The sequence below is a fragment of the Myotis myotis genome, unplaced genomic scaffold (assembly GCF_014108235.1).
Source record: "Myotis myotis isolate mMyoMyo1 unplaced genomic scaffold, mMyoMyo1.p scaffold_m19_p_7, whole genome shotgun sequence".
Classification (NCBI taxonomy): domain Eukaryota; kingdom Metazoa; phylum Chordata; class Mammalia; order Chiroptera; family Vespertilionidae; genus Myotis; species Myotis myotis.
The window spans coordinates 3,409,521-3,435,673 of NW_023416379.1; the positions used below are offsets into that span (position 1 = coordinate 3,409,521).

The 26,153-nt window shown below is 52.6% G+C and overlaps 1 long non-coding RNA gene across 2 annotated transcripts; it reads right to left on the reverse strand.

Moving 5' to 3' along the window:
• Positions 1 to 617: 617 nt before the first annotated feature.
• Positions 618 to 26,153, reverse strand: LOC118659711. Of its 2 annotated transcripts, none has more exons than XR_004968667.1 (4): positions 25,865 to 26,153; positions 2,235 to 2,600; positions 1,022 to 1,277; positions 618 to 820 (listed from the first exon to the last, which is right to left on the reverse strand). It is a non-coding gene; the product is annotated as an uncharacterized LOC118659711 (long non-coding RNA). The 2 variants fall into 2 exon arrangements; XR_004968668.1 differs by lacking the exon at positions 25,865 to 26,153 and adding an exon at positions 2,925 to 3,289.

The following is a 26,153-nucleotide window of genomic DNA, read 5'->3' on the forward strand; positions in this document are numbered from 1 at the left end:
TTAACAGCTGGTAACTCACTTAATTTTGAAAATGAAATGTATTTTAAATAAATACTGACTTTACAATCATTCACAGTGTGTCTACATTTTGGGGGACACCCTGTACCTATTATATATATAGACTATATCTCTATTATAAAATTAATGCCCACATGTAAATATAATATGAGCCTATTGTATAAATATTATGTATTAATATTTCTATACTCGAGACCCAGTGCACAAATTTGTGCACCAGTGGGGTCCCTCAGCCTGACCTGCGGGATCGGGCCAAAACCGGCTCTCCGATGTCCCCCGACGGGTTCCAGATTGCAAGAGGGTACAGGCCAGGTCAAGGGACCCACCAGTGCACCATCAGGTCGGGTAGGGATGTGGGACATTGGCCAGCCAGGGAGGGACCATGGGAGGGCTCCAGGGCGTGTCCGGCCCATCTCGCTCAGTCCCTATCAGCCAGACCCCAGCAGCAAGCTAACCTACTGGTCGGAGTGTCTGCCCCCTGGTGTTCAGTGTACGTCATAGCAAGCGGTTGAGCGGCCTTAGCATATCATTAGCATATTACGCTTTGATTGGTTGAACACTGGCCGGACAACCGAGCACTTAGCATATTAGGCTTTTATTATATAGGATCAGAAATCCTAAAATCAGCATGGGAGCCAGAGACAGCTGTCACGTTACGTCTTTGGATTTTTCGTATCTTTGCTCTGACCGGGCACCTGGTGCAGCAAAGCGGGTTAGAGACCCCGATGGATGAGCGGTCGGCAGAGCTGGAGTTGTCAGTGTCGTCTCCCACGCAAGGCATACAGCACACCCGTGGGCCTTTCTGGAGGGAGGCAGAGGGCAGCACTGGATGGGGCCTGAGACCCCCATGGCTGTCCCAGGTGGGGGGTGGGGGCATCCGAGGGGAGGGAAGGACAGAGAGCCAGGTTCCTACGGGGCTTGGGGACAGACCAGGGCAGATGCCAGAGGTCAGGGTGGGCCTTGGGTGGGGGGAATGGCCGGCTGGGGCCGTGACCTCTCTCACCGGCCGTCTTTGGGGCGATGCACTCCCAGCAGGTCCCGGGCGATCGGGGAACGGTGTGCGGTGGGGCCCGAGCGCGAGTGTGGGCACATCAGTTAACTCAGGCCACACCAGTCCTGGTCCTGGCCGCGCGCTGCCCGGTGAGACGCTGCTGTCATCGCTGGGTCCCCGCCCCCGCCGCGGCCACAGAGGCGGCCGTTTTGGAGAGAGTGCTGGTGACCTGCTCTGGGTTCTGGCTCCCCTTCCGCTTTGGAAACCACTAAGATGACAGAGCTGACCATTAGGAGACCCGAGCAACTGGTTAAGATGAAAACGCAGGGCTAAGCTGGCCCTGCCCCCCAGGCAGGGGTGCCCAGCAGCCGGTCCCTCCCACACCTCTCCACTCCCGGCCTCGGAGGAGGAGGAGGAGGAGGAGGAGGAGGAGGAGGAGGAGAAGAAGGAGAAGGAGGAGCGGGAGGAGGAGGAGGAGGAGGAGGAGGAAGAGGGAGCACCGGGAGTCCCGTCCCCGCCTACGCGCCACTCCAATTAACACGCACACGCCTGACAGCTGCGGTCCGGCCCACTGCCCACAGCCAGCGGCTCCGATCACTGACCGCATCTCCTCATCATTAAAAACACACCGAGGCCCCAGCCAGCTCCGCCAGGCCGCCTTGCAAACCCCTCTCCCCGCAGGAGTGGCCCCTGGGCACTTAGATGGGGTTGGTGTCTAAGAAAAACACTCCTAAGAGAACCGTCAGCCTGGAGCATAAAGCAGACAGCCGCTTAAGGAGGAGAACTCTCTGGTTCTAGGGTGACTCTGCTTGTTCAAATGTTCAGAGGAAAATGACAGAGATTTCAAAAAGGTTTTCCAAAAGCGGTCTCCTTGCCGACTTCAGCAATTCCAATGCCTGCAGACTACCCTCCGCCTCTATTTCCCAGCACCTTGCCTTCACGACAACCGCATTCGGGGAGCTGAGTGCTCCGGGCCTGCTGGGCATGGGGCACCGCCACCCTCCCGGGCGTGTGCACCTGGGTGCGACATGTTTAGGTAACCACCTCTGCCAGGGTGTGTCTGCTGCGCTCTCGCCCACCCTGCTGGGTCCAGCCCAAGCCCCACCTCCTCCAGGCCGGTCCTCAGCGTCCAGGTGGCCCGGTGCTCCCGCCCTGGGCTCCAGTAGCCACTGCCCACTCGGCCACTTCCTGGAGCAAACAGAGCCCTGGCTTTTGACTTGGTTACCTCGTGTGTGCTCCTTTGTGCCGAGCTGGATGGAGGGCTGGGGAGGGGGCGCAAAGTTGCAGGAGCACAAGGAAAGGACTCAATCACCAGTCGAGTGGTCAAGCCAGGGCTGGGCTTCAGGGGGCACCAGGCTGGGAACTGCCAGCTCGCTGGCATCTCAGGGAGGATGACCCAGAAGCAATTGCCACCACAGCTGCGGTCCCGGGGTCCCTTATGGGCAGAGGTTATCCGTTTTCACATGGAGACCGACTCTCGCCTGTGCCCGGAGCCCGTCTCTGACCAGCAATCAAGGCGCCTCGGTCCTGTCAGGCTCTGAGTCCTGCAAACGCAGGTCCACGTCTCCAGGCTCCTGGGTCAGGAGAAAACCTTTGGAAATGAAAACAACTGTTTTTATTTAGTTCAAATGAGCCAAGTTGCATGATTTCAACATGTAATCGACAGGTAGTAGAGGCTAATGAGACAGTTTCCTCTTTCTTAGAGAGCCCTGCCCTCCAGCACACCTCCCTCCGCACGAGCCACCTCCGACGCAGCCACGGCCACGTGTGACTCCCGGTGACCTGGACAGCACAGCTCTCGCCGGCTAATTAGAACTGGGAGCAACAATGGCATAAACTGTTGTTTCTTTTTATTGCCCCGGTTGCCAGGAAACCCCAAGCTAAATTTGGTGCGCCATAACAGAAATGGTCTCACCGCAACTCCTCCGGCGTTCCTCTGCAAAGTATTTCTCTTCCTTCTCAATGGGTTCGAGTATCTTTGTTGTGTATGTCTTTCTAGAGAAGTAAGTTAATAGTAACAACACCCATCACGGCAACTGCCTTTTGTTGTCAAGAATAGTAATGACAATAATAATGGTGATAATGTAGCCGTTACCCACTGAGTACCAGACCGAGTGCCCCAGGATTCACGAGCATCCCACAGCAAGACAACGGCAGGACTGAGGCCAGAGCCCAGGTCTGATTCCACAGCCTTCGCGCCCAACCCGTTAGCTCCTAGAGTGCCAGCAATGAGGACTCGGGCCACTGCGCCGGGGCTGAGACACACCCCCCTGGGAGCCTTAGAAGAGGCCTGCGGGGCAGTGTCCTCGCTCCCACTGCACAGGCTGGGGCTGGGGCTGGGGCTGGGGCTGGGGCTGGGCTGGGGCGCGGAGGCCAGGCCCCTTGGGGAGGTGCAGCTAATAAGCATCGGGTCCAGCAGGTGAGCTCGGGGTGAGTCCACGCACCTCCTCAGTGCTCCCTGCGTCAGGTGCGTAAAGCCCATTGCAAGGGTCACATCTCTGCTGGACAGCACTCATCAGGAAGTCACTGAGTCAGTAGCAGCTGTACTTCCGGCTCCTTCTATGAGCCAGTGACAGTCCCCGCCCCTCCCCGCCCACCGTGCTGGGAATTCACAAGCGGAAAAGACAGAAATCTCTGTCCGTCGCAACGGAAGGAAAGCAAAGTCAAGAAAAATATCACAAACAGTCATTGAACATTCTCCACGGGGTCTTGTACGGCAGGTGCCGAAGAAACACATCCCGCTGAGACTCATTGGATCTAAGAAGTTAGAGAAAGTGGGTCGAAGCACTTAGAACTCTGAGTGGGCCCACGAATGTGTCCACGCTGACCGCCCCGGCCCGTGCCCACGCGCCCTTTGCAGGCATCACGCGTGTCCCTGCGAGCTGTGCAGAAGGCATGGTGCCCACGAGAGGGCCCGGGCCAGTCTCTCTGCCTCATCATACAATGACACTCAGCCATCAGCGGAGCGGCGCTGGCGGCTTCCAGAGTCGCAGGATGCGAGTGCGCAGCGGCTGTCCCCTGCTTGGCAGGGGCTGTCGCTGCGTCTCATCGAGCTGGACACACGGCTGTGAGCCCGCATGTGGGGCGAGGGCACTGCTGTGTTTGGTGCTGTTCTTTCACTTTCCCCCCAACACCTGGAATGACACAGACTTTGATGGCGAAGTAATGAGACTCGTCGCCATGGAGGCCACCATGCCTCACTCAGGCAGCGTCCTCAGCCCACCAGGTTTTTGTGTGTGTGTTTTTTTCATAGTCGCCACCTTTATTATTTGTTTGTTAGTTTATTTGTGAATCCTCACCAGAGGATATTTTTTCCATTGATTTTTAGCATGAGTGGAAGGGAGGGGGAGAGACAGAGAGAGAAACATTGATGTGGGAGAAACACATCAACTGGTTGTGCCCCGACCCAGGGCTGGGGGTTGAGGCTGCAACTGAGGTACGTGCCCTTGACTGGAATCGAACCCATGACCCTTCAGTCCAGGGGCCGGCGCGCTAACCATTGAGATAAACCAGCTAGGGCTTGCCCAGGTTCTTGATACCCCTCCTGTGACCACAGGCAGGCAAGTGGAGACATGACTGGAGGTCACTGATCAGGAGCCAGTGGGGGAGGAGGCTTGGCACTCTAACGCCCTAGTCATTATGTGAGATTATATCTAATTCTATAAATATCCCAGCGTTAAGCCTAACCTTTAAATGACACCTCACTTTCCATGCTACCGTGTCCTTCACGATCCCCCCAAAGCCAGTGATTTGAAGGGGTTCCTTCCCAGGAGACGGGCACGAGCCAGTCCAGTTTGCACGGAGGATCCCAGGTTTCTGTGAGCCTGGGGCAGGCCGTTTTCTTCCCATCTCTTCGGCTGCGGAACAGGAGCAGCCCTCTCTCAGCAGCTCCGGGAGGGGCTTCGCACAGTCAGAGAGCAAGGACCCGGGCCCTGCCGTACAGGAGGCACAGGGACCGGTGCCCGGCTCCTCGCAGCTGTGCCCCTCCTTGCTGCCCTGCACCGTCCCCCTGGCCGGCTTCCTCCAGGCAGCATCACCTTGTCTCTCCTATGGCCTCAGGTTTCTCGGCCCTGACTCTCATTCAGGGCATCCTTGGGGCTGCTGCCCCAGCGCTCCCCAATTCCCACTGTTCCAGTCCAGCATTTCACGGGCTACGCCACTGGCCACCTATGGGTTTGCTTTTTTGGGTCACATGCCCAGCCCCGGTGCCATCGGTTCTGGCTTTGGAAGGTGGGGTGGGATGAGGCCGCACCAAACTTGTCTGGCAGGTCGGCAGTTTTCCCGAGAGGCGCCGGGATGACACACAGGTCTGCCCCGCCCAGCAGAGACAAATTACATAACCTGCCAATCAACTGAGAAACATCTAGGAATCATGTCTGAAGTGGAGAAAGAAGGCGAATAAAGAAAACAAACAAACCCAGCTGGATTAAGAGCTGAAAGTAACAGGTATTAGATACTTTACACTACGCACTGTACAGGGTGGGGCAAAAGTAGGCTTACAGCTGTTCTTATAGACAATAGGCAATAATTAATAGATCATAAGAATAAACTCTGTTTCGTGTCCTCATCACGGCAAACCTATTTTAGCCCCGCTCTCTGTGGGCATTTTATTTTATTTTTATTTATCTATTTTTTAAATGTACTTTATTGATTTTTTACAGAGAGGAAAGGAAAGGGTAAGAGCGTTAGAAACGTTGATAAGAGAGTAACATCAATCAGCTGCCTCCTGCACACGCCCTACTGGGGATGTGCCCGCAACCAAGGTGCATGCCCTTGACCGGAATCGAACCTGGGACCTTTGCATCTGCAGGCTGACGCTCTATCCACTGAGCCAAACCGGTTAGGGCTGTGTAGACATTGTACATGCATTACTTCATCCAGGCCTTCCAAATACAGTGTCCTGAGCATAAGTGTCACCAACCATTTTCATTTGTAGGAACTGAGACTCGGGGACATGTCTCTATATGACTCAAGGTCACCATGCCAGGAAGAGGTGGAGCCAGGGTTTGAACCCGGATACATCCTGGACTCCCAAATTCCTTCCCCTGTAAAACACACCGAAACAGAGGTAAGTGCTAACAGCATCCTCACCTACCGGCTGAAAAGTGACCAAGTCCAGCTGTCCCTTGCAGACCTCTCCTTAGGGCCGGACCTTACCCACATTGATATGGGTGAGCAAAGCTCAGACATGACTGGCAGCATGATAGAATCATTAAAATAAGTCACTGGGATTGTAACAATGTGAGCACGTATTACTCGGTAAAGGACCAACCCTGAACATAATTTGTTTTCATACACCATTTAAATGACTCCTGCCAATGCCAACAACATTCAGCCTGCTAACTGGCCAATCCAGTCGGCGACTGGAATTCCTCTTCCAATTGTCCGACCAGCTGAGCTCAAGGAAATAAAAGTATGGGCCCAACTGCAACTTGTTCCAAAAGTGTTCTCACAAGCTTATGTCTTTATTTCCTTACTAGAGGCTCAGTGCACAAAATTCTTGCATTTGGGGGAGGGGTCCCTCAGCCCCGCCTGCACCCTCTCGCAGTCTGGGAGCCCTTGGGGGATGTCTGACTAATGGCTTAGAGCCGTGGTCGGCAAACTGCAGCTCGAGAGCCACATGCGGTTCTTTGGCCCCTTGAGTGTGGCTCTTCCACAAAATACCACGTGCGGGCACATGTACAGTGTGATTGAAACTTTGTGGCCCATGCGCAGAAGTTGGTTTTCAGCCTGGGCGAGTCTATTTTGAAGAAGTGCTGTTGATATTTGGCTCTGTTGACTAATGAGTTTGCCGACCACTGGCTTAGACCCACTCCCTGCAGGGAGCAGGCCTAGGCTGTAGTTGGACATCCTTAGCACTGCCGTGGAGGCAGAAGAGGCTCCTGCCACCGCCTCTGCATCCGCAGCCGTCAGCCTGGCTTGTGGTTGAGCGGAGCTCCCACTGTGGGAGTGCACTGACCACCAGGGGGCAGCTCTAGTGTTGAGCATCTGCCCCTGGTGGTCAGTGTGCATCATAGCAACCGGTCGTTCTGCTGTTAGGGTCAATTTGCATATTACCCTTTTATTCTATAGAATGATGCATATATCCATTTAAATAATCATGTCAATAAGACATCTTGTTAAGCTCTGAAAGAAAGAAAATATTTTTAAGACTCAGACCCCATCCTTAAGGATTTAGGACAAAGTGGGTATGGGCAAAGCACGATTCCCAGTGTGGACCTGAGGTGCAGTCCACCAGGAGCACAAACGTTTTCTTGGGTAGAGATGGGTGGGAAAACACGGCTGCTGATTACTTTTTTTATCCTGTTAAAAATGGGCCCTGTTGGATCAAGGTAGAAATGCATTGCTTTTGGCCCAATACCTCCTCAAGGTTAAAAAAGCGAGAGCAGATGCCAAATGACCTTTAAAGTAAACATCAAACATTAAGCAGAAGAACAGATAGCATGTTAGAAATGTCATCATCTTAAGAATCATCACCTCTAACATCATCATGTTATTTCACCTTCACTGTTCTAAGAGTTTCAGGTTTCAGCTTGGAAATGGCTGGAGATGGAACAACAATGAAAGCTAATTCTAATTTAAGTAGAAAAGGATTTTTTTCCCTTTGATTTTTAGAGAGTGTGGAAGGGAGGGGGAGAGACAGAGAGAGAAACATTGATGGACTGGGGCCAGAGCCAGAGCCTGCAACCGAGGTATGTGTCCTTGACTGGAATCGAACCCAGGACCTCTCAGTCTGAGGGCCAACACTCTGTCCACAGAACCAACCGGTCAGGGCTTGACCTTTACTCTTTCAAACCCCTACCCATTGCATCAACCCAACCGAGGAAAGTAGGCCTGCCCTGTGCACATCACAATAGGCACGAATTCCTGGAGTCTAGCTGGCATCCCAGAAATGAGAGAATTCGTAGGACAGACTAACAGAGGTTAATGCAGTCGCTGGCCGCTCTCCAGCCCTGAAATTGTAAAAACAACACAGCTGGGTCGGAAGACAAGCGCTCCCTTTCTCCTCTGCTCGGCCATCTCCGAGGACTAACCTTTGCTTTTCCAGAATTAGTAATTGCGAGGCCTACTCACGTGACTTGGAGCAAAAGCATGTGCTAGAGTCATGCTTACAATCGGCTTGGGCAGCACCTCGCTGGCTGGTTCTCGGCTGGGCTTCCCATGCACGCAGTGAGTGGCAGCGTGTCCTGAGTCTGAGGCTGGTTTTAGGACGGGCTTGGTGGCACCCTCGCTGGAAGGATGGCCTCCTGCCGTCATGGCCAGCAGCTCAGGGTGTTTTTGGAAACAAGCAGGTAGATTAAATGGTGCATTTAAGCTGAAGCTTTAATATACTTAAGTGTCCCCGTGAAAGTTTGAATCTGGACTGTCACAACAAGCCATGTCCATGGGTACAGACGAGGATTTAATTTATCTGTATGACCAGCTATGACAGGCATGTGTGGCTGTCACATGTAATTGGTAGTGATCACCTTCATGACCAGATATCACATGTAAGGACTAGTTATCACACAGGTCTGTGACACAGCACCTAGGGGCTGTAAGATGCCGGTATTCCTGCTTAGCATGTTAAATAGGTTCTGAACACAAACAAAGCATAGGTAATGGGTGATATAAAAACCAACTGTAGCCTGGCCAGCGTAGCTCAGTGGTTGAGCATCAACCTATGAACCAGAAGGTCAGGGTTCAATTCCTGGTCAAGGCATATGTCGCGGTGGCGGGCTCTATCCCTAGTGTGGGGTGTGCAGGAGGCAGCTGATTGATCAATGATCCTCTCTCATCATTGAAGTTTCTAACTCTCTCTTCCTCTCCCTTCCTCACTAAAATCAATCAAAATATATTTAAGAAAATAAAGAAAATAAATAAAGTCTTTAAAAAAATAAAACATAAGCCAACTTTCTATTGCCCTGGCCACCTTCTCACATGTCACCGCAGCTACATTTCTCGGCAGAAGCGCAGGCCCCTCAGGCCCACGTCCCTCTCTGCTTCTGTGGGACAATGAAGCGCCCTGGGGTTGGGGGAGGAGAGGGCGGCAAAGAAGGAAATCTTTGACGATTATAAGACTGATCAAGGCACGCCTTCCTACCTAGAAAACAGAACTTGGAGAACAGAGCTATCAAAAGCCCCCTCCTCTTCCCCCTTTAAGGAGCAGAGGCCCGAAGACTTGCACACCTGTTACTGGGTCAGTGACGCTGCTTTCTATAGTGGGTCTCCTTGATCACACCCCGCGAGTCACCAAGCCTTGTAGATTTCTGGAGCGTGTTGAGGACCTGGACAACCTCAAACCCACTTCCAATCTTTCAGCAAAATCTTCCAGGCAAACACACAGCAGCAGGCCTAGTGCTGAAGCAGACATTGGAGGTGATGGTGCAGCTCGAGCCAATCCTATATAATAAAAGGCTACTATGCAAATTGACCAAATGACTGAACGACCGGTCGCTATGACATGCACTGACTCCAGGGGGCAGACACTCAACGCAGGAGCTGCCCCCTGGTGGTCAGTGTGCTCGCACAGGGGGAGTGCCGCTCAGCCAGAAGCCGGGCTCAAGGCTGGCGAGCACACCGGTGGTGGCGGGAGTGGGCCTAAGCCGTCAGTTGGACATCCCCCAAGGGCTCCTGGACTGCGAAAGGGCGTAGGCCGGGCTGGGCAAAGGGGCGTCACACACAGCAGGATGAGACCAGCAGTGAATAGAATAGAAAACAAACATAAACAGCTCTGCTTAAATCAAAGACGTTTGGGAATGAAAAAGTGACCTTAGTGAGTGACAGTGAATCCAGAAAAGGGTTGCCAGACGGCAAGGTGAGAAATGGAGTCCTAGGAAGAATGCTCAAAAGAGGAGGGTTTTGTTTTCCTGAGAACCAGAAGGGCCGCAGATGGGGTGGTCAATGTGGGTGAGTGTGATGTGACTGCCATTGTCAAATATTTGACAGCATGTGTGGAAAGCCTGTCTCTGTGTTCTTATTTTAAATACATTTTTATTGATTTCAGAGAGGAAGGAAAGGGAGGAGAGATAGAAACATCGTTGAAGAGATAGAATTATTGATCGGCTGCCTCCTGCACACCTCACACTGGGGATTAAGCCCGCAACTCGGATATGTGCCCTGGCCGGGACTCGAATTGTGACCTCCTGGTTCACAGGTCGATGCTCAATCGCTGAACCATGAAGGCCAGGCCTGTCTCTGTGTTCTTGAGGCCAACCCTCGAGCCAGTGGCAGGAATCTGCCCGTAGGAGGCACTCCCCACGCATTCCATCTGCTTCTCCGCCTCCCCAGGCCCTACAACCTCAAACCCACTTCCAATCTTTCAGCACAATCTTCAGTTTGACCTGCAAGATGTACCCAGAATGGAACACACGGCCCAGCAGAGTCTGTGGCAAGATCTCTCCGACTCCCCCGTCTCCCTGCAGTCACCTCAACACAGCATAGATGTTCACTCCTCTCCTCAACACACCCCCAGCTCAGGAGTCATGGCAAAGTCCTAAGACAGCCTCAAAAGTTAGCCGAGGCCCGCCTCCACAGCTCTCTCTATTCCCCTCCTCCCCCTCTCCCCCACCTGCTCTCTGAGCTCCAGCCACTCTGGCCTCCTTGTCAGGCTCCCAATAGCCCCGCAGGGTCCTGCCTCAGGGCCTTTGCATCGCTGCTACCTCTCTTGCAACACTCTGCAGAAACCTACAAGGCTTGCTTCAGTCTCTGCCCAAACATGACCTTAGGGAGGCCTCACCTGATTCCTGATGTCAAAGAGCCGTCCCAGCTCCAAACACCTCGCGCTGCTTCACTTTTCTGGACAGTAGGGTCCCTGCTGGGCACACTGCACGTCCACTTGCCCTTTGTTAATCCCTTCCCTCCTCCCCCTCCACCTGAATGCATGTTCCGTGAGGACAGAGACCTTGCTGTGTTCCCAGGCCTGGCACAGTGCCTGGCAGATAACAAGCAGCTGCACATCCATCGCATAAACACATGAGGCCATACGTGGTAAACAGCCCTTCCCTGCAGGGCTTACCTGGTCGCCACCGGCAAGTTATGTGGCAGCTGGGAGGGATGACCTGCTTATCTCACAGGGCGATGGGGAGGCGATGCTCTGCACGAGCTGCTGTGCAGATGCCAGAGGTGCAGCGGGGGCGGAGGGAGGTGCTGCTCTCCAGGCAGCGGAGGGGACCTGCCCTTCCTGAGGTCTGGTCTTAAGAGCCACGGGCTGCGGGGCTCTGGTGCCGGGCGGTCTGCAGGGGGCCCGGGAGCCGTAGCGTGGGGGCCCAGGGCCTCCAGCCAGGAGTCAGTGGGCTCGCTTGCTTGCTCAGTCGTGGGGACAAGTTCTACTTCCCTGGGACAGCCGAGGCAGCCTCCAGGACGGCTCCATAGAATAACAAAGCTCATGGGCATTCCGTCGACGGAGCAGTCACCCCTGTGGCTGGTGCCCTGTATGCGTCACCCCCGAGCCTTCCAGCAACCACAGGTGCCCATGAGCGCCTTTTCCTGAGGCAGACACAGAGGGCCCTGCTCCCAGCTCACTTTCTACACCCTCCTCTGCCTCCCTCAGGTGAGGTCTTGTCCTCACAACTCTTCTTATTTTTTTAAACTTTTTTTTATTGATTTCAGAGAGGAAGGGAGAGGGGGAGAGAGAGATAGAAACATCAGTGATGAGAGAGAATCACTGATCAGCTGCCTCCTGCACGCTCCACACTGGGATGGAGCCCGCAGCCTGGGCCTGTGCCCTGACCGGGAATTGAACCGTGACCTCCTGGTTTGTAGGTCGATGCTCCACCATGGAGCCACGCTGGCTGGGCTCATCCTCGCAACTCTTCACGCTATAAAGAATGTCCTTTTTGGCCGGATACAGACAATTGTTTAAAATGTGTACATTGATAGACCCTGCCCTTGCCATAGACGTATAACCGACATAGAAAAGAAACACTTAACTCCATTTAGATTATGTACTAGTAGTAAAGCACCCAATTAAGTCACTCATTCATTCCTTCAACAAATATTCCATTCATTCCTTCATTAATTCAACAATTATTTAGAGCTCTTACTGTGTGCTAGGCACTGGAAATAGAGCAACTAACAGCACAGAAAAGAAAAAGATCCTGACTTCATTTAGCTTCCATTCTAGTGATGAGGACCTTAAACATAATCAATAATCAATCAATTAATCAATCAATCTGGTATGTGGGAAGGTGGTATCGGCCAGAAATAAGCAGGGGGGAGGAGGAGGTGTGCAGGGGGGGCTGCACAGTGTGATTTTAGGTTGAGTGGCCAAGGTCAGTCTCACTGAGCTGGTGAGAGTCGAGAAAAATCTTGAAGGAGAGAAGGTCGCAGCCTCGAGGTGTTTGCCAGTTACACACAGGCACCCGAGAAGAAGGGGCTGCGTCTGGTGAACATCCCCCAAGTTCAAGGAATGTGCCTTCCGACTTCGTCCGGACAAAGATGGCCTGAGCTCGCATTCTTTTCCATGGAGCATGATGATGCTTTGCAAGGAGAGGGAACCGGTTAGAAGCCGAACCAATGCAGGCTCCTTAGGGACGGAGGGAGCTGGCCATGGCCGGACGGACGGCAGCTCCCGGAGCCCCCCGGGGAGTCGGCCCAGGCTCAGCACGTGGGGCACTGATGTCCCTTGAGCTGACTCCCCTTCCTGGCAAGCGCTCCAGCCCGAGACGGAGGACCCCCGCCACGGCTCAGGGACGCCCAGAGCCCTCTCAGGCGGGTTCACTTCCTCAGAGAGCAGCGCCTTCTCCACCGAGCACGCCACCTCCCACACGCGCCCTTCCCTCCACTGTGGTTGGCAGGTGCTCACCCTCTTTGACTCAGTTCGGGCCCCTCCCTTAGGAAACCTGGCTGCCCTCCCTCACGGCGCTGAGTTAGGAGGCTCCTGCGTCCTCATGCCGCCGGGGTGCACTGAGCCACAGGTCCACCTTGAATCACGATCCTGGTCTGAGGCTCCAGGGCTCTCTGGCCTTGCCCTCGGGGAGGCCTGGGATGCCTCACTCACTGTGCACGCCCGCTCCCAGCACAGCTCTGACACGGACGGGCACCCCTGTGTGGGCTCAGTGAGAGGATGGTCATCATAGACAGTCCGCGTGGGTAACGCTCAGCCCATCGATGGAAAGTGACGTTATCCCACATGGAAGGAAAACAACGGGCAGGAAAACAACGGAACAATAGATTGCAGCTTCCTGAGGGGACGGTGTGGGCTCGACAGATAACAGCACCTAACATTGCCTCTGAGCTCAAATCCCCTGGTTCCCACTGTGCCATTCATTACTGAAGAGACGCAAGACCCATCCCCGCTCTGCGAACTATGTTAAGTGCCGCACAATCGACGGCCCGGCCTGAGTCGGAGCCCAGCTTGTTGGCAGAAGAGCCGGAGAAGAGACGCGGGTGGGAGACTGGGCCCTGGCCAGGTCTCAGGAAGGACACCCCGCTGGTGAGTCACCTTCAGAAGAGTCGATGACCAAAATGACATGCGTTCACCTGCACATGTCGTAACAGGAGCTCTTCTCTCCCAGTAGGTCTGCCTCCCTTCAGAATTAGCTACCATTTTGTAAACACTCCCGGGAAAGCCAAGGAGGGTGTGCAAGGAGAGAAACCTCAAGAAGTGTTTGGCTAGAAAGCAGGGGCGAGCAGGTTTTAAAATGTGACCTGAGAGTGCCCACTACCTGTGGATCACCTACAACGTTTACAAATGCAAATCAACTCCCCCAGCCCATGCAAGTTACAAGCTGTGTGCTCACGGTGCAGAAGTTTGTGAGGTTACTGGGGCGGCGGGGGTAGGAAAGCAAGCCTTTCGTCATGAAAACTACTAGCTATCCTTGTAATGCAAACACATACACCCCTTCTCTTGTTGTTGTTGTTGTTGTTGTTAATCCTCACCCGAGGATATTTTTCCATTGATTTTTAGGGCGAGTGGAAGAGAGAAGGAAAGATAGAGAGAAACACTGATATGAGAGAAACACATCGACTGGTTGCCTCCTGCACGAGCCCTGACCAGAGCCTGGGCCGGGGAGGAGCCTGCAACCGAGGTACGTGCCCTTGACCGGAATCAAACCCCGGGCCCTTTAGTCCTCAGGCCGATGCTCTATCCACTGAGCCACACTGGCCGGGCTACACCACTTCTCTTAACGGGACACACAGGCTTCGGCCTCGGCACAGGTTGTTCGTGTTTATTTATAACTAGAGGCCCGTTGCACGAAGAGATTCGTGCAATAGGCCTTCCTTTCCCCTGGCTGCTGGCACCAGTTTGCCTCTGGCACCCGGGGCCCAGGCCTTCGCTCTGGCCGAGTTCTGGCCGAAGCTGGCCCCGGAAACATCAGGCCTCGCTGCTCCACCGGCCTGGGCCGCCAGGCTTCACTCCACCGCTTGGAGCCTATGTATGCAAATTAACCACCAACAAAGATGGGGGTTAATTTGCATACATAGGCTCCAAGCGGTGGAGTGAAGCCTGGCGGCCCAGGCCGGTGGAGCCTATGTATGCAAATTAACCCCCATCTTTGTTGGTGGTTAATTTGCATATCATGCCGATTAGCCAATAGGAGGCATAGCGAAGGTACGGTCAATTACCATGTCTGTCTATTATTAGATAGGATATGGGTGTAGGATGAAATATCACATCGCGACACATTCTATACTTCCAGCCCTCCTTTCTGCCCAGAGCTAGTTCTACTTCCTTCTTAAACCCAGATTTTAAAAAGGTGTCTTGTCAGATTGTGATGAATTGTTGCCTGAAGGGCAAAGCAGCAAAGCACTTGCTAATTAGAAGTACTTCAGCGTCTCTAAGGACATCCTTTATGTAACAGATTGGATCTGCTCTTTGTCCTTGCTGTAACCTTGAGGGGGAAAAAAGCAGGGAAGGGGCTCGGCCACACTGGTTTGGGCCCAGAAAGGCTCAGACATATGATAAAAAACATTTGTAAATGAGATATAGCTCTTCAGCTTAAAAAGCAAAACAGGAGAGTCTAGTGCGGAGCTCATCTGTAACTAGGTCTTCGGTGGGAAAGCTCTCTGCCCACGACACTAAGGCGTGTGCTTGTGTGTGTGTTCGTGTGTTTGTGCCCTTGCCCACCCGTGCCTGTGTGTTGCACCACATGGTTGGAAAATGGTAACTTTGACTAAAAAATTAAAACAAAAACTTGACAAGAAGCCTATGATGAACTTCAACAAAAACTAGAAAAGCTAAATGTTTGATGAAATGCTTTCAAAAATGGTGCTCATAATAGATATTGGTTTTGTGTCATGGATGCAAAACTTCAAAAAGTATATGTAACTAAGCAATGTGAGTCTGACCTTATGTGTCTAGAATAAAAGCGTTTTAAAATGTCCTGTGACACCTCAGTATGCTTCTGAGTTTCTGATTATCTTGTGCTCTGTTGAGTCTCACTCTATGCTTCTAGATCTTTCCTTGCTGTTGTGTTTCTGCCTGGCTGGGGCTTCACTCTGTGGTGGGCGGGCCTTTGCTTTAGGGGAAAGGAGGGAAAACCCAGGTACGTGTATGTGTTTCAGCAGTGGGATGAGATGAATGGGAGAAGAGGTATTTTCAGTATCATTTGAGCTTTAATGAGCTTATTTGTTGGTTAATTTGCCTAAGATCATTAAATGGCAAAAAAATGTTTTATATTTGTGTGATTTTTGTTAGTATTTTTCTTCCAAAAAAACAACAACAACAAAACAATAACCCAAAAAACAATAAACCCAAAAATAGCTAAAGGGCATAAAATTATCCCACACGTTTAATGTAATGAGAACAAGGGAACATGTACACCGACATACCCGATTGCCAGTTTTCCCATGTATTCCTCACAAGAACGTCCACGGAAAACCGCTCCCTAGTGGCGTCTCCTAGTCAGAGTCAGACAATTTGCTGTCCTCAATTTTCTTCCTGAAATAGGGAAGGCCACCTTGTTGTCGATTGCATTCTGAAGTCTTTATTTAGTAGCAAAACCTTCCTTCAATGAGACAGGGGAAGAGGAAATGTGCCCAAATAGAGGCAGTCCAAAATATCAACAAAGACCAGGAGCCGTTCTGAGCGCACCCTGAAAGAACATCCTGACGGAACGGCTGCGGAAAGCCGCCCGGAGAAGCAGCCGGCGAGGACAGAGGCATCGTAAATCGTATCTAAACAGCGACTCACCCTGGAACAGCTCAGGGTGTTTTGATAAAAGAAACATAAAGCCAACAAGCTAGGGTGTTCTGGGCGTGGGGGTGGGTGGGGACAAAGCAATCACTCAGATCAGTTTAAAGAAAACAAGTGGGGAGATTTCCTAAAGAAGGAACAGGAAAGGGAGAGATGCACTGCTGCGATGGTTACCTCTTCTCGTTCCAAGGGGCATTTTCTGAAGCTCTGCTGCAGAGAGGAGGCCACCAGAGATGAAGAGGAGGCTGAGGGGAGTGAGGATGACCGGGAAAAGGGGGTTTAGCAAGATCTGGGTCAGCCCCTCAGAACTCCTCTCTGACATGGTTGCGGGCAGAGTGCCGGTTACTACACACAATGAGACAAATAAGTTTAGAAATACGTTAGATCCCAAATCAAAGAGAAACAAGCAAAAAAAGGTAGATGAAAATGAGGGTGCGCACCCACCCAGTGCGCTGACCAAGTTTAGGTCCTTTTTCCGTTTTAAGAGCTGGCTCTAAAACAGTTAACTGGTGCAGGGGTAGTCCAATTCAGATGATATCATTTCATGGTTTTTCTAATTGAATTGCTACCAGAAATCCTTGGTGACAGGCTTGAGACATTCACCCCAAAGTGCCCGATGCTTTCAGTCCTGTGACCCATGGCGACCGAGTCCCATCAACCATCACACAGGACCCCCCCCCCCGCCCCCAAGCTGGCTCACGCCCACAAAAACCACCCAACAAAACTTGTCCCTAAAGAAAGAAAATGTAAACACATGGAACTTCTAGTTCACCAAACTAAAAAGTTTTTGCACAGCAAAAGAACCCCAAACCCAACATCAACAAAACAAAAAGACAACAGTGGAAGGAAGAAGATATTCACCAGTGATACACCTGATAAGGGGTTACAATCCAAAACATGTAAGAAACTCATACAATTTAAAAAAAAATGTTTTTATTGATTTCAGAGAGGAAGGGAGAAGGAGAGAGAAACAGAAACATCAATGATGAGAGAAAATCATTGATCGGCTGCCTCCTGCACACCCCCTACTGGGGATTGAGCCTACAACCCAGGCCTTTGACCAGAATCGATCCCAGGACCCTTCAGTCTGCAGGCTGACACTCTATTCACTGAGCTAAACCAGCTAGGGCAAGAAACTCATAAAATTTAACACCAAAAAAATAAATAATCTGATTAAAAAATGGACAGAAGACCCAAATAGACATGTCTCCAAAAAAGGTGTACAGGTGGCCAATAGACATATGAAAAGATGCTCAAGGTCACCAATCATCAGGGAGATGCAAATGAAAACCACAATGAGTTATCACCTCACCCCTGTCAGAATGGCTATCATTAACGAATCAGCAAACATGTGCTGGCGAGGACGTGGAGAAAAGGGAACCCTCACGCACTGTCGGTAGGAATGCAGACTGGTGCAGCCACTGTGGCACACAAAATTAAAAATAGAACTACCATATGATTCCACTTTGGGGTATTTATCTGAAGAAACCCAAAAGAGTACTTCAAAAAGATATATGCACCCTTGTGTTCATTGCAGCATTACTTGCAATAGCCAAGATATGAAGCAACTTAAGTGTCCATTGCTAGATGAATGAATAAGGAAGCAGTACATATAGTCAATGGAATATTACTTGGCCATAAAAAAGAATGGAATTTTGCCATTTGAGACACCATGCATGGACCTGGAGAATATTAGGCTAAGTGACATAAGTCAGACAGAGAAAAACAAATACCATATGATTTCACTTATATGTGGAATCTAAAAATCAAAATAAATGAACAAACAAAACAGAAACAAACTCATAGATACAGAAAACAAATTGATGGTTTCCAAATGGGAGGGGGAGGGGTGAAAAGGTGAAGGATTGAGAAGTACTCATTGGTAGTCACAAAATAGTCCTGGGTGTACAGTACAGCCTAGGGATATAGTCAACAATATTGTATACCTACATATGCTGCCAGGCGGGTACTAGCCAGGATGATCACCTCATAAGTTATATAAATGCTGAACCACTGTGCTGTACACCTGAAACTAATATAATAATATTGTATGTCAACTATAATTGAAAAATAAAAAATTTTTCCCTAGCTGGTTTGGCTCGTTGGATAGAGCATCGGCCTGCAGACTGAAGGGTCCCAGGTTCGATTCCGGTCAAGGGCATGTACCTTGGTTGCGGGCACATCCCCAGTAGGAGGTGTGCAGGAGGCAGCTGATCGATGTTTCTCTCTCATCGATGTTTCTAACTCTCTGTCCCTCTCCCTTCCTCTCTGCAAAAAAATCCATAAAATGTATTTTAAAAAAAGAAAAATAAAAAATTTTAAAAATAAAAAAATAATTCAAAAAATGTGTTCCTTAAGGAGCTGTGTTGGGGAGTCCCCCCCCCTTGTTGGGGTGAGCCAGATGTCAGCATGGATGGCAGCTTCCAGGTTTTCTGTGTGTGCTCACGTAACCACAAAAACACGCACTATTTTTGTTCTTGTTTAGTTCACACATGACATCATCCATCTTTTAATTAAAAAGGGTCCTAGTGATGCCCGGTAAAAGTATCAGCTCGGTACGATGTGTCCCACAGCCTTTCCTTCTGGAGAGACCTCTCTCCGTGGATGCAGAGGCTCAGACAGCTATGGGCCCGGGTTCCAGGCGGATACCACTAGGAACTGGAGTGCTTCCCAGTGAGTAAGCATGTCGGCTTGCTGGAGAGTATTAATTTCATTCTACTCACTACATTAATTCACTGAAGCTGAACTCCAGAAGAGCGGGGGATAAATATTAAACTCATCTAAGTGAAACACTTCCTCCTTCATTTCCTCTGTAAATGAGGGGAGAGGGATTTAAAAGGAAATGAGGAACTCCTCCCCCCTGTAACTATGCAGTAACCAGCTCACAGTTCTCAAAACCAGTGGAAAGACCATCTCCTCTGTGTTTCTATGTCACGTGAAGCAGGCGGAGTATATGAATATCCATATTTGAGAATAGATAAAGCCCTTTACCGGGATCGATGATTCCTATGCTAAGCTACTTTTTGGCTTTTAAATCAGATCCAGTAAACAAATACTGTTTTGCTCACCTTTCTAGGCACACGGCTGCCCTGAGGAAGGGAGGCGGCAGTGTCAGATGGGCATGTGGCGGAGGCAGAGCCTGTTACATCGGCTTTCCCGTGTCTGATTTCTCCGGTAAAAACACCAGCACTAACAGCCTGACCATCTCTTCCTGACTGACCCTGTCCCAGTCTCCACAGCCTCCAGCCAAAAGGTGTTAAGACAGGAAAAGGACCCGACCAGCGTGGCTCAGTGGTTGAGCGTCAACCTATGAATCAGGAGGTCACGGTTAGATTCCTGGTCAGGGCACAAGCGGGGGTTGCGGGCTTGATCCCCAGCAGGGAGGCATGCAGGAGGCACCAATCAATGATTCTCTCTCATCATTGATGCTCCTCTCTCTCTCTCTCTCCCTCTCCCTTCCTCTCTCAAGTCAATAAAAATATATATTTAAAACAAAAACAAAACAGAAAAAGGCAGAGCGCTGCCTTCATACAAACATCTGCTACCCTGCCAGGTCCGGGGCGTACACGTGCAAAGTAAAAATCCTACTTCTCCCTTTTTAGGGATTGTCAACCCCACCACGGATTGGGGTCACACACACTGAACCCGCTGCTGGATCAAGGTGGGGGTAGGGGGCTGCACGAGAAACCCCAGCCCAGCAGCCAGGTGGGAGGTCTCCTACCTTCCCCGCGGGCCAGCACATCCTTCCCCCAGGACCAGGTTGCCTCCGCTGCCTGCGACTTGGCCGGAACGCGGGGGGCCTTGGCCTGCACCTCCATCCTTCTAGAGACCCCCGCCTCCCCATCAGAAGCTTGAATTGTCTACAGGCTTTGGCCACGTGCGCGCCCAGCTCTCCTGCTGCCTTGGAATCCTTCCCTTCTCAGCCCTCCTCCCCTCGCCCCTGTACCCACAGTCCGCAGCCTCAGAACCGGGTGAACGCATCTGCTGGGAAGTCACTGGGGAGGAACCTGGACGGTTTGGGGGACCTGAAACTCACACCGGAGGCGGCGGAGGAGGCGGAGGTGGCGGCGCGGGCCACGCTCAGTCCCGCTGCGCGAAGGGCGGGCGTGCTCCCCCTGCCGGCTCCGGTCGGTACCGCTCTCGTCGGACCGGTGTCAGAACCTTCCAGAGAGAAGCGCGCTCCAAAGGCGCGGAGAAAGAGGTTGTCCAGCCGCCTCCGTGGCCCCAGGGAAGCCTTCAATGCGCCAGAGCTTTCCCCGGCGCGGGGGTCCCCCGGGAGGCGGCTCCCGCAGCCTCCGCAGCCTCGGGGCTCTGGGGTGAAGCCGGCCTTCGCACGGGGCGTGGGGCACAGCTCCTCGTCTCCCAGGCTTTACGCATCTCGCACCTCCCGGAGAAGCAGCCTCTGCAAGGCCGGGCTCGCAAGGGCAGCGCTTAGGATGCCGCTGGCTGCTGGCTGCAGAGCGCAGGGATGTCCCGAAAGGCGAGTACAGAGGGGGCGACCGAGGCCGGGCCCAAGGGGCGGCTGCATTCCATTGCACGGGGAGCACGGCCTCCCTGCAGGTGGGGACAGAAGCTGCAGTCAGTGAGTCCGGGAGCTAACTTCTGCGAGGCCACGTTCATCCTGAAGACAAGAAGCCCACAGAACTCCGCCCAATCCAGGGGCGCGTCCCGGACGAGGCCGGGAAATGGGCCAAGCCAGGCAGAGCGTCCCTGCCCGGGCGGGCCCAGGCTGCCGTGGAGGCCCTGGGTTCCTGTTCGCAGCCTGCGCTGGGTGCCGCCCCAGGGCCAGGGCGTCCGGGATGACCCCAGAGCTCGCTGATGCCGTCGGTGCTGTTCTGGGTGCTGCCGCTGCTGACTGCCGGTGCCGGGGAGCTGGGCGAGGCCAGGGGGGAGGGCCGGGCTGTGTCCAGTGCCGCCGCTCACCGGCCTCCCGAGCTGTGCGACACTGGGCAGGGACCGAGCCTCTCCTGGCTCTTCATCAGTAAATTACGAGGGTGATACTAGCACCTTCTTCTCCGGCCTAGCCTGCGGGAGACCCAAATATCCAATCGCCTTCTAGAAATTTCCACTTGGGCGTTCACAGGTCCCCACACTTAACATGTCCCCCAACAAACCCGTTCCCTCTCTGTGCTCCACTGTCCACTGGGTGTCCACCAGCAAATGCGGCACCTTCCCGGACTCCATCCCCAAATTCAGGGCTTGCCTCCGGGACTGGGGGCATTCACTCCTGCTGGGATGTGCTTCTGCTTCTCATCGTTCCTGCTGGTCTCGTCTCCACCCATGTCAGCGTGGAGTCCCTCTGCGCACCCGCCACCACCTGGCCTGCGAGTTCCCAGCCCACCTGAGCCTGCACTGCCCACGCCCGCGGGTAGAAAGCTCCCTGAGGATGGACGAGGTCGTGCCCCCTCTGCTGGCCCAGCACTCAGCAGGCGGGAAGGCCCGAGCGCTCAGCCATGCTCGCTTCCTGCCCTCCACCCCACACTTCACTTGGGACCTCCACAACTGAGCCAGGACTTGGGGTCCAGGGGCGATGCGGGGCCTCTGTTGGTTGGTGCTGTATCCGTGTGCAGAGAGGGGGGTCTCCCCTGAGCGTCGAGGAGGCCTCAAGGGCCTGGCCCTCCAGCCTCTGACCAGGTCACGCACAGGAGCCCCTATCAGGGCTGACGACCATAGGCTGAGAGGAGGCGGCCGGCCTCCCCACGCTCTCCCCTTCCCCGCTGGCTGAACCCGCCAAGGCCCGTACCGCTCCCGACCTGGACATGCTGCAGGGTCAGACTCTCCCCGGCAGGTTGCTGTCCTGGGGTTTCTCTTTATGTCACGGAAGCACTTACAGCATCCTGAGGATGTGCGCACAGATCCAAGTCCATAAACATACCAAGTGGATGCATATGCACCCAGACATATACACATCTATCCCAATATATACACACCTGTCCAAATATACACATGCATCCAAGTATATACGTGTAGAGCCAAATATATATCCAAATATATATATCCAAATATATACACATATATCAAAATATATCCACACATATCCAAATATATACATTTATAGCCAAATATATACATATGTAGCCCAATATACACAGGGTGGGGCAAAAATACATTTACAGTTGTTTGTATGAAAAATAATGCAATAATTAATGGATACTAATACCAGAATAAACTCTGCTCTGCATACTCACAACTGTGAACCTTCCTTCGCACCGCCCTGTCCACATTGCCATGTATACAAGCACACATCCAAATACAAACACACATATCCAAATATACGCAGACATGGACACATATGGTTTTACTTTTCACCTTGGGATGATTATAAGCACACAGGAAGTGACAACATAGCACTGAGAAGTCCCCATCCCTGGTGAGTGAGGCCAGGAGCCAGCTACCCAGCCCAAAGGAGCATCGTAGGGAACTTAACGTTCACTGTCAGCACCAGAAAGCGGCCGTTGGGACGACGCGACCACCTGGTCCACAGGCCTTGCTGAGGACACCCCCTCCCACCCCCTGCCCCCCGCTTTCCGTGCACTCACTCTTCCTTCTTAGAAGACTGCAGTGCTCTCTGCCGTCTTGCCTCTCCCAGGGCCGGCGGGGAAGGCATTTGTCCTAATCAGGTGGAGAAGGACAATGCCGGGGGGAGGACGGTGTGGTTCCCCCGTGGGGTTTATGCACAGAGGGTCGGACCTCAGCCCGGATCTCTGGCGAGTCCCAGTGCCGACTCAGGAGTTCAGCTTCTCTCCTAATATTTTCCTGAAGCTTAGGACACGCCTGATGAGGAGACGTCCAATGAAGACTGCCTGTTTTTCAAAAACCAATGTCTCCATTTCTGCAAGCAACACTCGGTTAAGAAAATGACCCCCCCTGCTGAGCAGCGACCTCATCACCCATCACCCCGTCTGACTGAGCGGCCGGGCTATGGGCTGAGGGCTGATAAGCATGTCATCCCAGGGCCCAGAGCCTGTGAAACAAAGGCCAGCAAACGCGAGGGGAAGGTGGAGGGAAGGGAAAGCCGCCTTCAGGGTAACGAGACGTATTTCCCTGGTGATGCTCTAATAGAACACAGTGAAAGCCGCCTGCAGAGGGCCCCACGGGCAAAGGGAGCCCTGCCAAGACCCTGAGCAGCGAAGCAGACTCTGTTTGCGCCCCGGACAGGCAACTCTTCGCTGCTTTCATTTTCCAATGACGTGGTCTTGTTGGACAGATTCAGAAACGTTCACGCTCAAGAATGAGCCAGAGAATGGTGGTTTCCAGGCGGCAGACCCTGGGGTGGGAGGAAGGTGCCAGGGCGGTGGGGCGGGGATGGTGGCAGGTCCAGGTGTCAGGCGGGCAGCACAGTCCACGCCCTGTGAGAGCAGCTTCCACGTCAGGGCGCAGGAGCCTGAAGGGGGCGCTGCACCTCACGCTCCGGAGACCTGGACCTCTCCCTGGGTGCATGACTTTCCCATGTTATAGGGACTTGCAAGGAGCTCCCCATGTAATGCTGGAGGGGAGGGAAAGAAAATCTGAGTGGATCTTGGGTGCAGGCCCCATGCTGGGCAGAGTGAAGGAAATTAGATTCGTCTTCCATCTCATTTTACTGTGCTGTGCCCGGCCACAGTCTCCGCAATCCTCAGTACAAACCCCCCGGAGGCCGGGGAGGGCAGAGACTGGGAGGTGCACCTGTTATATAATCCCACTGGGAGGCCAATATGAACTTAATGAATTGAACTCAGAAAGAACACCCATCTCAGCATTTATTCAGCCTGCTGTCGTATACAGAGGTGATCTCTTTCTTCAGTTTCCGCCACTCTTCCCAGTAGAAAATAACGTATTTTGAGTTCATCGTCTTTACAGCCTTGGGCAAAACCACTACCCATCACCCCCGAGAGTGCCCACGTAGGGCCCGGGCGGCGTGGCTGAGTGATTGAGCGTTGACAGTCAGGGCACAGGCCCAGGTTGTAGGCCCGATCCCCAGCATGGGGCGTTCAGGAGGCAGCCAATCCATGATTCTCTCTCATCATTGATGTTTCCATCTCTCTCCCTCTCCCTTCCTCTCTGAAATCAATAAAAATAAAAAAATAAAAAAGAGTGCCCACATAGGGTCCCTATGCACCATCCAGAATGGTTCATTGCTCTGTGCGTACCCTGCACCCACCTCGTCTCTGCCGGAGGGACCCCCCCTTCACCTGCCTCCCCGCACCCTGCAGACCTGGCTGGCACCGTGCAAGCTCTGCTCCGTGTGCCTGAGCTCTCATGACCAATCTCTGAGGAAGATGACGAAGTCGCCACAGGAGGGCAGCCTCATTTACACAAACGACGTCTGTAGAATCAAGTGTATTCTAGAAGCTTCCGGGAGGCAAGGGGGCAAAAGGCACACCACCACCGCCCACATGAAAAGACAAGGGCATTTGTGTGGGTATAGAATTCCGATGACATTGTTCCCGACCTGCCTTCTCCACGAGGCGGTACTGAAACAGTTCAAGTGGAAATAAATGCTCCCCCCACCCCCCAAGTACTTTCTCAAACACACCAACGGAGCCCCCGAAGGACACTGCGGATGTTCTAAGGATGAAGTTGGTCCCACGCTGACTTCGCAGCTCGCTTCGCCTGCGGCCCTTTAATAAACGGGGCCCCAGGGGAAGGAGGGGGAGTTGGAGGAGAGAAGAAAGGCTGGGGCGGAGCAGAAAATCAGGAAGCTCCCTCAGGTCCCCCAGCCCCTCACAGCCGTCACCTCCTGGCTCCCAGCACATTTTATTCCTGCAACGATTACCCCATGAGGTGCAGATGGGGGGCCTTGGTACAGCCCTCTCAATCCAGGGTCCTGTGTCTGCACATCCTGGGGTAATTTACAGAGAGGAATTGCGTCGCCCGGAGAAAGCAGTTCTTGTTCTTACTCCACATTTAAAATGGGGTCAATTGAGCTGATTTTGGGGGCACTGACATAGGAATTTTAAAGCATGTTCTTCCTTACTCATGGAGCCCTAAGCTGGGGAACTCACAATTAAAATCAATACAGGCTTTTCTTAAAACAAGAAATTGTTATTGATTTCAGGGAGGAAGGGAGAGGGAGAGAGAGATAGAAACATCCATGATGAGAGAGAATCATTGATCGGCTGCCTCCTGCATGCCCCCAACTGGGGATCGAGCCAGCAACCCAGGCATGTGCCCTGACCAGGAATCGAACCGTGACCTCCTGGCTCCTAGGGCGATGCTCAACCACTGAGCCAGCCGGCTGGGCAAGACAGACTCTTAAACATAACTTTGGTTTATTTCTTGAGGATGAGAATCTAATGCATTGCAACTTCATTTGGAGAAAAGATCGCTATTTTCCTAACACATTGCAAACCGCATAGAAATCTCTAAGACATACGCCAGGGACCACACGTTTCTGGGCAAACTGCACGTTATTTAAATCATCATAATGCACTTTAGGCGGTGTTTTTCAATAATTACAACGTTTTTATTTACAAAAACAATTAAACAATGCAAGTTCCTAGTACTTTTTTAACGTATGGTACCGCGTAAAACATTTTCCTCTGTGAGGAGGGACCAAACAAAATTTACATAAGTATCTAGATTCGCTCCCTTTTCCATGGGCGTGACAAACGAGAACACTCGTGAGCGGTCCTTAACGGATGGCGCGCGAAACACGAGAAAACTGAGCGGTACGAAAGGTGCTCACATCGTTTCTAACGCTGGAGGACTCGTGCGTCTACTGGGCACACAGGAATATTAATAATAAAACACCTTACCTGGCAGTCTCTCCACCAGGAGGATGCTGAGGAGCACGCCGAGGCACGGCCGCAATCTGAGGCCTAAGAAGCCGTGTCTGAGAGCCTCGCCCTTCTGAGCCTGTCCCCCTGGGGAAGTGCAAGCCCCTTAGCCTGACCGAGTGGGGAAGGGAAGGATGCCGCCAGCTTGAAGGAGAGTGGAACTGCGCCCGCATCACTCCGCAGAGGGCCTGGCGGGGCGCTCTCAGCACGCCCGCTGTGACAGTGATTTACCGTTTTACACAAAAGAAAGAGAATGGAAGGACAGGGA